Source organism: Balaenoptera borealis (genome assembly GCF_965194805.1).
Source record: "Balaenoptera borealis genome assembly, contig: HAP1_SCAFFOLD_80, whole genome shotgun sequence".
NCBI lineage: Eukaryota > Metazoa > Chordata > Mammalia > Artiodactyla > Balaenopteridae > Balaenoptera > Balaenoptera borealis.
In genome coordinates, this window is record NW_028123983.1 from 827,495 (window position 1) to 839,275 (window position 11,781).

Below are 11,781 nucleotides of genomic sequence, written 5' to 3' on the forward strand. Positions count from 1 at the left end.
GGGTACGGCGTAGGGTATGGGTTAGGGTTAGGGTTAGGGTTAGTGTTAGGGTTAGGGCTCGGTTTAGGGTACGGGTTAGGATTAGGGTACGTGTTAGGGTTAGGGTAGGGGTTAGGGTTAGGGTACGCGTTAGGGCTAGGGTAGTTAGTAAACCTATCCCACTCTCTAGCTCCCCCTTAGCACGTAAAGGAATATTATTTGAGGGTCCAGCCATGGAGAAGAGTTTAGACACTAGGATAAGATAAGGAACACACCCATTATAAAGAAATCACATTAGGATTCTCTTTTTAAGCTGTTCCTTAAAACACTAGTGCTTAGGAAATCTATTGGAGGCAGAAGCAGTCAAGGGTAGCCTAGGGTTAGGGTTAGGCTTAGGGTTAGGCTTAGGGTACGGCTTAGGGTACGGGTTCGGGGAGGGTTTCGGGTACGGCGTAGGGTATGGGTTAGGGTTAGGGTTAGGGTTAGTGTTAGGGTTAGGGCTCGTTTTAGGGTACGGTTAGGATTAGGGTACGTGTTAGGTTTAGGGTAGGGGTTAGGGTTAGGGTACGCGTTAGGGTTAGGGTAGTTAGTAAACCTATCCCACTCTCTAGATACCCCTTAGCACGTAAAGGAATATTATTTGTGGTTCCAGCCATGGAGAAGAATTTAGACACTAGGATAAGATAAGGAACACACCCATTATAAAGAAATCACATTAGGATTCTCTTTTTAAGCTGTTGCTTAAAACACTAGTGCTTAGGAAATCTATTGGAGGCAGAAGCAGTCAAGGGTAGCCTAGGGTTAGTGTTAGGCTTAGGGTTAGGCTTAGGGTACGGCTTAGGGTACGGGTTTGGGGAGGGGTTCAGGTACGGCGTAGGGTATGGGTTAGGGTTAGGGTTAGTGTTAGTGTTAGGGTTAGGGCTCGGTTTAGGGTACGGGTTAGGATTAGGGTACGTGTTAGTGTTAGGGTAGGGGTTAGGGTTAGAGTACGCATTAGGGTTAGGGTAGTTTTTAAACCTATCCCACTCTCTAGATACCCCTTAGCACGTAAGGCAATATTATTTGGGGGTGCAGCCATGGAGAAGAGTTTAGACACTAGGATAAGATAAGGAACACACCCATTATAAAGAAATCACATTAGGATTCTCTTTTTAAGCTGTTCCTTAAAACACTAGTGCTTAGGAAATCTATTGGAGGCAGAAGCAGTCAAGGGTAGCCTAGGGTAAGGTTAGGCTTAGGGTTAGGCTTAGGGTACGGCTTAGGGTACGGGTTCGGGGAGGGTTTCGGGTACGGCGTAGGGTATGGGTTAGGGTTAGGGTTAGTGTTAGGGTTAGGGCTCGGTTTAGGGTACGGTTTAGGATTAGGGTACGTGTTAGGGTTAGGGTAGGGGTTAGGGTTAGGGTACGCGTTAGGGTTTGAGTAGTTATTAAACCTATCCCAATCTCTAGATACCCCTTAGCACGTAAAGGAATATTATTTGAGGGTCCAGCCATGGAGAAAAGTTTAGACACTAGGATAAGATAAGGAACACACCCATTATAAAGAAATCACATTAGGATTCTCTTTTTAAGCTGTTCCTTAAAACACTAGTGCTTAGGAAATCTATTGGAGGCAGAAGCAGTCAAGGGTAGCCTAGGGTTAGGGTTAGGCTTAGGGTTAGGCTTAGGGTACGGCTTAGGGTACGAGTTCGGGGAGGGTTTCGGGTACGGCGTAGGGTATGGGTTAGGGTTAGGGTTAGGGTTAGTGTTAGGGTTAGGGCTCGGTTTAGGGTACGGGTTAGGATTAGGGTACGTGTTAGGGTTAGGGTAGGGGTTAGGGTTAGGGTACGCGTTAGGGTTAGGGTAGTTATTAAACCTATCCCACTCTCTAGATACCCCTTAGCACGTAAAGGAATATTATTTGGGGGTCCAGCCATGGAGAAGAGTTTAGACACTAGGATAAGATAAGGAACACACCCATTATAAAGAAATCACTTTAGGATTCTCTTTTTAAGCTGTTCCTTAAAACACTAGTGCTTAGGAAATCTATTGGAGGCAGAAGCAGTCAAGGGTAGCCTAGGGTTAGGGTTAGGCTTAGGGTTAGGGTTAGGGTACGGCTTGGGGTATGGGTTCGGGGAGGTGTTCGTGTACGGCGTAGGGTATGGGTTAGGGTTAGGGTTTGGGTTAGTGTTAGGGTTAGGGCTCGGTTTAGGGTACGGGTTAGGATTAGGGTACGTGTTAGGGTTAGGGTAGGAGTTAGGGTTAGGTTACGCGTTAGGGCTAGGGTAGTTAGTAAACCTATCCCACTCTCTAGCTCCCCCTTAGCACGTAAAGGAACATTATTTGGGGGTCCAGCCATGGAGAAGAGTTTAGACACTAGGATAAGATAAGGAACACACCCATTATAAAAAATCACATTAGGATTCTCTTTTTAAGCTGTTCCTTAAAACACTACTGCTTAGGAAATCAATTGGAGGCAGAAGCAGTCAAGGGTAGCCTAGGGTTAGGGTTAGGCTTAGGGTTAGGTTTAGGGTATGGCTTAGGGTACGGGTTCGGGGAGGGTTGCGGGTACGGCGTAGGGTATGGGTTAGGGTTAGGGTTAGGGTTAGTGTTAGGGTTAGGGCTCGGTTTAGGGTACAGGTTAGGATTAGGGTATGTGTTAGGGTTAGGGTAGGGGTTAGGGTTAGGGTACGCGTTAGGGTTAGGGTAGTTATTAAACCTATCCCACTCTCTAGATACCCCTTAGCACGTAAGGGAATATTATTTGGGGGTGCAGCCATGGAGAAGAGTTTAGACACTAGGATAAGATAAGGAACACACCCATTATAAAGAAATCACATTAGGATTCTCTTTTTAAGCTGTTCCTTAAAACAGTAGTGCTTAGGAAATCTATTGGAGGCAGAAGCAGTCAAGGGTAGCCTAGGGTTAGGGTTAGGCTTAGGGTTAGGCTTAGGGTACGGCTTAGGTTACGGGTTTGGGGAGGGGTGCGGGTACGGTGTAGGTTATGGGTTAGGGTTAGGGTTAGGGTTAGTGTTAGGGTTAGGGCTCGGTTTAGGGTATGGGTTAGGAATAGGGTACGTGTTAGGGTTAGGGTAGGGGTTAGGGTTAGGGTACGCGTTAGGGTTAGGGTAGTTATTAAACCTATCCCACTCTCTAGATACCCCTTAGCACGTAAAGGAATATTATTTGAGGGTCCAGCCATGGAGAAGAGTTTAGACACTAGGATAAGATAAGGAACACACCCATTATAAAGAAATCACATTAGGATTCTCTTTTTAAGCTGTTCCTTAAAACACTAGTGCTTAGGAAATCTATTGGAGGCAGAAGCAGTCAAGGGTAGCCTAGGGTAAGGTTAGGCTTAGGGTTAGGCTTAGGGTACGGCTTAGGGTACGGGTTCAGGGAGGGTTTCGGGTACGGCGTAGGGTATGGGTTAGGGTTAGGGTTAGTGTTAGGGTTAGGGCTCGGTTTAGGGTACGGGTTAGGATTAGGGTACGTGTTAGGGTTAGGGTAGGGGTTAGGGTTAGGGTACGCGTTAGGGTTTGAGTAGTTATTAAACCTATCCCAATCTCTAGATACCCCTTAGCACGTAAAGGAATATTATTTGAGGGTCCAGCCATGGAGAAAAGTTTAGACACTAGGATAAGATAAGGAACACACCCATTATAAAGAAATCACATTAGGATTCTCTTTTTAAGCTGTTCCTTAAAACACTAGTGCTTAGGAAATCTATTGGAGGCAGAAGCAGTCAAGGGTAGCTTAGGGTTAGGGTTAGGCTTAGGGTTAGGGTTAGGGTACGGCTTAGGGTACGGTTTCGGGGAGGGGTTCGTGTACGGCGTAGGGTATGGGTTAGGGATAGGGTTAGGGTTAGTGTTAGGGTTAGGGCTCGGTTTAGGGTACGGGTTCGGATTAGGGTACGTGTTAGGGTTAGGGTAGGGGTTACGGTTAGGGTACGCGTTAGGGTTAGGGTAGTTATTAAACCTATCGCACTGTCTAGATACCCCTTAGCACGTAAAGGAATATTATTTGGGGGTCAAGCCATGGAGAAGAGTCTAGACACTAGGATAAGATAAGGAACACACCCATTATAAAGAAATCACATTAGGATTCTCTTTTTAAGCTGTTCCTTAAAACACTAGTGCTTAGGAAATCTATTGGAGGCAGAAGCAGTCAAGGGAAGCCTAGGGTTAGGATTAGGCTTAGGGTTAGGCTTAGGGTACGGCTTAGGGTACGGGTTCGGGGAGGGGTTCGGGTACAGCGTAGGGTATGTGTTAGGGTTAGGGTTAGGGTTAGTGTTAAGGTTAGGGCTCGGTTTAGGGTACGGGTTAGGATTAGGGTACGTGTTAGGGTTAGGGTACGCGTTAGGGTTAGGGTACGCGTTAGGGTTAGGGTAGTTATTAAACCTATCCCACTCTCTACATACCCCTTAGAACGTAAAGGAATATTATTTGGGGGTCCAGCCATGGAGAAGAGTTTAGACACTAGGATAAGATAAGGAACACACCCATTATAAAGAAATCACATTAGGATTCTCTTTTTCAGCTGTTCCTTAAAACACTAGTGCTTAGGAAATCTATTGGAGGCAGAAGCAGTCAAGGGTAGCCTACGGTTAGGGTTAGGCTTAGGGTTAGGGTTAGGGTACGGGTACGGGGAGGGGATCGGGTACGGCGTAGGGTATGGGTTAGGGTTAGGATTAGGGTTAGTGTTAGGGTTAGGGCTCGGTTTAGGGTACGGGTTAGGATTAGGGTACGTGTTAGGGTTAGGGTAGGGGTTAGGGTTAGGGTACGCTTTAGGTTTAGGGTAGTTATTAAACCTATCCCACTCTCTAGATACCCCTTAGCACGTAAAGGAATATTATTTGGGGGTCCAGCCATGGAGAAGAGTTTAGACACTAGGATATGATAGGGAACACACCCATTATAAAGAAATCATATTAGGATTCTCTTTTTAAGCTGTTCCTTAAAACACTAGTGCTTAGGAAATCTATTGGAGGCAGAAGCAGTCAAGGGTAGCCTAGGGTTAGGGTTAGGCTTAGGGTTAGGGTTAGGGTACGGCTTAGGGTACGGGTTCTTGTAGGGGTTCAGGTACGGCATAGGGTATGGGTTAGGGTTAGGGTTAGGGTTAGTGTTAGCTTTAGGGCTCGGTTTAGGGTACGGGTTAGGATTAGGGTACGTGTTAGGGTTAGGGTAGGGGTTAGGGTTAGGGTACGCATTAGGGTTAGGGTAGTTATTAAACCTATCCCACTCTCTAGATACCCCTTAGCACGTAAAGGAATATTATTTGGAGGTCCAGCCATGCAGAAGAGTTTAGACACTAGGATAAGATAAGGAACACACCTATTATAAAGAAATCACAGTAGGATTCTCTTTTTAAGCTGTTCCTTAAAACACTAGTGCTTAGGAAATCTATTGGAGGCAGAAGCAGTCAAGGGTAGCCTAAGGTTAGGGTTAGGCTTAGGGTTAGGTTTAGGGTACGGCTTAGGGTACGGGTTCGGGGAGGGGTTCGGGTACGGCGTAGGTTATGGGTTAGGGTTAGGGTTAGTGTTAGGGTTAGGGCTCGGTTTAGGGTACGGGTTAGGATTAGGGTACGTGTTAGGTTTAGGGTAGGGGTTAGGGTTAGGGTACGTGTTAGGTTTAGGGTCGTTATTAAACCTATCCCACTCTCTAGATACCCCTTAGCACGTAAAGGAATATTATTTGGGGGTCCAGCCATGGAGAAGAGTTTAGACACTAGGATAAGATAAGGAACACACCCATTATAAAGAAATCACATTAGGATTCCCTTTTTAAGCTGTTCCTTAAAACACTAGTGCTTAGGAAATCTATTGGCGGCAGAAGCAGTCAAGGGTAGCCTAGGGTTAGGGTTAGGCTTAGGGTTAGGCTTAGGGTACGGCTTAGGGTACGGGTTCGTGTAGGGGTTCAGGTACAGCGTAGGGTATGGGTTAGGGTTAGGGTTAGGGTTAGTGTTAGCTTTAGGGCTCGGTTTAGGGTACGGGTTAGGATTAGGGTACGTGTTAGGGTTAGGGTAGGGGTTAGGGTTAGGGTACGCGTTAGGGTTAGGGTAGTTATTAAACCTATCCCACTCTCTAGATACCGCTTAGCACGTAAAGGTATATTATTTGGAGGTCCAGCCATGGAGAAGAGTTTAGACACTAGGATAAGATAAGGAACACACCTATTATAAAGAAATCACATTAGGATTCTCTTTTTAAGCTGTTCCTTAAAACATTAGTGCTTAGGAAATCTATTGGAGGCAGAAGCAGTCAAGGGTAGCCTAAGGTTAGGGTTAGGCTTAGGGTTAGGGTTAGGGTACGGTTTCGGGGAGGAGTTCGGGTACGGCGTAGGGTATGGGTTAGGGTTAGGGTTAGTGTTAGTGTTAGGGCTCGGTTTAGGGTACGGATTAGGATTAGTGTACGTGTTAGGGTTAGGGTAGGGGTTAGGGTTAGGGTACGCGTTAGGGTTAGGGTAGTTATTAAAACTATCCCACTCTCTAGATACCCCTTACAGCGTAAAGGAATATTATTTGGGGATCCAGCCATGGAGAAGAGTTTAGACACTAGGATAAGATAAGGAACACACCCATTATAAAGAAATCACATTAGGATTCTCTTTTTAAGCAGTTCCTTAAAACATTAGTGCTTAGAAAATCTATTGGAGGCAGAAGCAGTCAAGGGTAGCGTAGGGTTAGGGTTAGGCTTAGGGTTAGGGTTAGGGTACGGCTTAGGGTACGGGTTCGGGGAGGGGTTCGGGTACGGCGTAGGGTATGGGTTAGGGTTAGGGTTAGGGTTAGTGTTAGGGTTAGGGCTCGGTTTAGGGTACGGGTTCGGATTAGGGTACGTGTTAGGGTTAGGGTAGGGGTTAGGATTAGGGTACGCGTTAGGGTTAGGGTAGTTAGTAAACCTATCCCACTCTCTAGAAACCCCTTAGCACGAAAGGGAATATTATTTGGGGGTCCAGCCATGGAGAAGAGTTTAGACACTAGGATAAGATAAGGAACACACCCATTATAAAGAAATCACATTAGGATTCTCTTTTTAACCTGTTCTTTAAAGCACTAGTGCTTAGGAAATCTATTGGAGGCAGAAGCAGTCAAGTGTAGCCTAGGGTTAGGGTTAGGCTTAGGGTTAGGCTTAGGGTACGGCTTAGGGTACGGGTTCGGGGAGGGGTGCGGGTACGGCGTAGGGTATGGGTTAGGGTTAGGGTTAGGGTTAGTGTTAGGGTTAGGGCTCGGTTTAGGGTACGGGTTCGGATTAGTGTACGTGTTAGGGTTAGGGTAGGGGTTACGGTTAGGGTACGCGTTAGGGTTAGGGTAGTTATTAAACCTATCCCACTCTCTAGATTCCCCTTAGCACGTAAAGGAATATTATTTGGGGGTCCAGCCATGGAGAAGAGTTTAGACACTAGGATAAATAAGGAACACACCCATTATAAAGAAATCACATTAGGATTCCCTTTTTAAGCTGTTCCTTAAAACACTACTGCTTAGGAAATCTATTGGAGGCAGAAGCAGTCAAGGGTAGCCTAGGGTTAGGGTTAGGCTTAGGGTTAGGGTTAGGGTACGGCTTAGGATACGGGTTGGGAGAGGGGTTCGGGTACGGCGTATGGTATGGGTTAGGGTTAGGGTTAGGGTTAGTGTTAGGGTTAGGGCTCGGTTTAGGGTACGGGTTAGGATTAGGGTACGTGTTAGGGTTAGGGTAGGGGTTAGGGTTAGGGTAGTTATTAAACCTATCCCACTCTCTACATACCCCTTAGAACGTAAAGGAATATTATTTGGGGGTCCAGCCATGGAGAAGAGTTTAGACACTAGGATAAGATAAGGAACACACCCATTATAAAGAAATCACATTAGGATTCTCTTTTTCAGCTGTTCCTTAAAACACTAGTGCTTAGGAAATCTATTGGAGGCAGAAGCAGTCAAGGGTAGCCTAGGGTTAGGGTTAGGCTTAGGGTTAGGGTTAGGGTACGGGTACGGGGAGGGGATCGGGTACGGCGTAGGGTATGGGTTAGGGTTAGGATTAGGGTTAGTGTTAGGGTTAGGGCTCGGTTTAGGGTACGGGTTAGGATTAGGGTACGTGTTAGGGTTAGGGTAGGGGTTAGGGTTAGGGTACGCGTTAGGTTTAGGGTAGTTATTAAACCTATCCCACTCTCTAGATACCCCTTAGCACGTAAAGGAATATTATTTGGGGGTCCAGCCTTGGAGAAGAGTTTAGACACTAGGATAAGATAGGGAACACACCCATTATAAAGAAATCATATTAGGATTCTCTTTTTAAGCTGTTCCTTAAAACACTAGTGCTTAGGAAATCTATTGGAGGCAGAAGCAGTCAAGGGTAGCCTAGGGTTAGGGTTAGGCTTAGGGTTAGGGTTAGGGTACGGCTTAGGGTACGGGTTCGTGTAGGGGTTCAGGTACGGCATAGGGTATGGGTTAGGGTTAGGGTTAGGGTTAGTGTTAGCTTTAGCGCTCGGTTTAGGGTACGGGTTAGGATTAGGGTACGTGTTAGGGTTAGGGTAGGGGTTAGGGTTAGGGTACGCATTAGGGTTAGGGTAGTTATTAAACCTATCCCACTCTCTAGATACCCCTTAGCACGTAAAGGAATATTATTTGGAGGTCCAGCCATGCAGAAGAGTTTAGACACTAGGATAAGATAAGGAACACACCTATTATAAAGAAATCACAGTAGGATTCTCTTTTTAAGCTGTTCCTTAAAACACTAGTGCTTAGGAAATCTATTGGAGGCAGAAGCAGTCAAGGGTAGCCTAAGGTTAGGGTTAGGCTTAGGGTTAGGTTTAGGGTACGGTTTCGGGGAGGGGTTCGGGTACGGCGTAGGGTATGGGTTAGGGTTAGGGTTAGTGTTAGGGTTAGGGCTCGGTTTAGGGTACGGGTTAGGATTAGGGTACGTGTTAGGTTTAGGGTAGGGGTTAGGGTTAGGGTACGTGTTAGGTTTAGGGTAGTTATTAAACCTATCCCACTCTCTAGATACCCCTTAGCACGTAAAGGAATATTATTTGGGGGTCCAGCCATGGAGAAGAGTTTAGACACTAGGATAAGATAAGGAACACACCCATTATAAAGAAATCACATTAGGATTCCCTTTTTAAGCTGTTCCTTAAAACACTAGTGCTTAGGAAATCTATTGGAGGCAGAAGCAGTCAAGGGTAGCCTAGGGTTAGGGTTAGGCTTAGGGTTAGGCTTAGGGTACGGCTTAGGGTACGGGTTCGTGTAGGGGTTCAGGTACGGCGTAGGGTATGGGTTAGGGTTAGGGTTAGGGTTAGTGTTAGCTTTAGGGCTCGGTTTAGGGTACGGGTTAGGATTAGGGTACGTGTTAGGGTTAGGGTAGGGGTTAGGGTTAGGGTACGCGTTAGGGTTAGGGTAGTTATTAAACCTATCCCACTCTCTAGATACCGCTTAGCACGTAAAGGTATATTATTTGGAGGTCCAGCCATGGAGAAGAGTTTAGACACTAGGATAAGATAAGGAACACACCTATTATAAAGAAATCACATTAGGATTCTCTTTTTAAGCTGTTCCTTAAAACATTAGTGCTTAGGAAATCTATTGGAGGCAGAAGCAGTCAAGGGTAGCCTAAGGTTAGGGTTAGGCTTAGGGTTAGGGTTAGGGTACGGCTTAGGGTACGGTTTCGGGGAGGGGTTCGGGTACGGCGTAGGGTATGGGTTAGGGTTAGGGTTAGTGTTAGTGTTAGGGCTCGGTTTAGGGTACGGATTAGGATTAGTGTACGTGTTAGGGTTAGGGTAGGGGTTAGGGTTAGGGTACGCGTTAGGGTTAGGGTAGTTATTAAACCTATCCCACTCTCTAGATTCCCCTTAGCACGTAAAGGAATATTATTTGGGGGTCCAGCCATGGAGAAGAGTTTAGACACTAGGATAAATAAGGAACACACCCATTATAAAGAAATCACATTAGGATTCCCTTTTTAAGCTGTTCCTTAAAACACTACTGCTTAGGAAATCTATTGGAGGCAGAAGCAGTCAAGGGTAGCCTAGGGTTAGGGTTAGGCTTAGGGTTAGGGTTAGGGTACGGCTTAGGATACGGGTTGGGAGAGGGGTTCGGGTACGGCGTAGGGTATGGGTTAGGGTTAGGGTTAGGGTTAGTGTTAGGGTTAGGGCTCGGTTTAGGGTACGGGTTAGGATTAGGGTACGTGTTAGGGTTAGGGTAGGGGTTAGGGTTAGGGTAGTTAGTAAACCTATCCCACTCTCTAGATACCCCTTAGCACGTAAAGGAATATTATTTGGGGGTTCAGCCATGGAGAAGAGTTTAGACACTAGGATAAGATAAGGAACACACCCATTATAAAGAAATCACATTAGGATTCTCTTTTTAAGCTGTTCCTTAAAACACTAGTGCTTAGGAAATCTATTGGAGGCAGAAGCATTCAAGGGTAGCCTAGGGTTAGGGTTAGGCTTAGGGTTAGGGTTAGGGTACGGCTTAGGGTATGGGATCGGGGAGGGGTTCGGGTACGGCGTAGCGTATGGGTTAGGGTTAGGGTTAGGGTTAGTGTTAGGATTAGGGCTCGGTTTAGGGTACGGGTTAGGATTAGGGTACGTGTTAGGGTTAGGGTAGGGGTTAGGGTTAGGGTACGCGTTAGGGTTAGCGTAGTTAGTAAACCTATCCCACTCTCTAGATACCACTTAGCACGTAAAGGAATATTATTTGGGGGTTCAGCCATGGAGAAGAGTTTAGACACTAGGATAAGATAAGGAACACACCCATTATAAAGAAATCACATTAGGATTCTCTTTTTAAGCTGTTCCTTAAAACACTAGTGCTTAGGAAATCTATTGGAGGCAGAAGCAGTCAAGGGTAGCCTAGGGTTAGGGTTAGGCTTAGGATTAGGGTTAGGGTACGGCTTAGGGTACGGGTTCGGGGAGGGGTTCGGTTACGGCGTAGGGTATGGGTTAGGGTTAGGGTTAGGGTTAGTGTTTGGGTTAGGGCTCGGTTTAGGGTACGGGTTAGGATTAGGGTACGTGTTAGGGTTAGGGTAGGGGTTAGGGTTAGGTTACGCGTTAGGGTTAGGGTAGTTAGTAAACCTATCCCACTCTCTAGATACCCCTTAGCACGTAAAGGAATATTATTTGGGGGTCCAGCCATGGAGAAGAGTTTAGACACTAGGATAACATAAGGAACACACCCATTATAAAGAAATCACATTAGGATTCTCTTTTTAAGCTGTTCCTTAAAACACTAGTGCTTAGGAAATCTATTAGAGGCAGAAGCAGTCAAGGGTAGCCTAGGGTTAGTGTTAGGCTTAGGGTTAGGCTTAGGGTACGGCTTAGGGTACGGGTTCGGGGAGGGGTGCGGGTACGGCGTAGGGTATGGGTTAGGGTTAGGGTTAGGGTTAGTGTTAGGGTTAGGGCTCGGTTTAGGGTACGGGTTAGGATTAGGGTACGTGTTAGGGTTAGGGTAGGGGTTAGGGTTAGGGTACGCGTTAGGGTTAGGGTAGTTATTAAACCTATCGCACTGTCTAGATACCCCTTAGCACGTAAGGGAATATTATTTGGGGGTCCAGCCATGGAGAAGAGTTTAGCCACTAGGATAAGATAAGGAACACACCCATTATAAAGAAATCACATTAGGATTCTCTTTTTAAGCTGTTCCTTAAAGCACTAGTGCTTAGGAAATATATTGGAGGCAGAAGCAGTCAAGGGTAGCTTAGGGTTAGGGTTAGGCTTAGGGTTAGGGTTACGGTACGGCTTAGGGTACGGTTTCGGGGAGGGGTTCGTGTACGGCGTAGGGTATGGGTTAGGGTTAGGGTTAGGGTTAGTGTTAGGGTTAGGGCTCGGTTTAGGGTACGGGTTCGGATTAGGGTACG

At 46.2% G+C, this 11,781-nt stretch overlaps 1 long non-coding RNA gene across 1 annotated transcript; it reads left to right on the forward strand.

Moving 5' to 3' along the window:
• The first annotated feature begins 4,607 nt into the window (after positions 1–4,607).
• LOC309621240 lies at positions 4,608–10,679 on the forward strand. Its single transcript, XR_014239847.1, has 3 exons — positions 4,608–5,240; positions 6,079–6,320; positions 10,419–10,679. It is a non-coding gene; the product is annotated as an uncharacterized lncRNA (long non-coding RNA).
• The last annotated feature ends 1,102 nt before the right edge of the window (positions 10,680–11,781 follow it).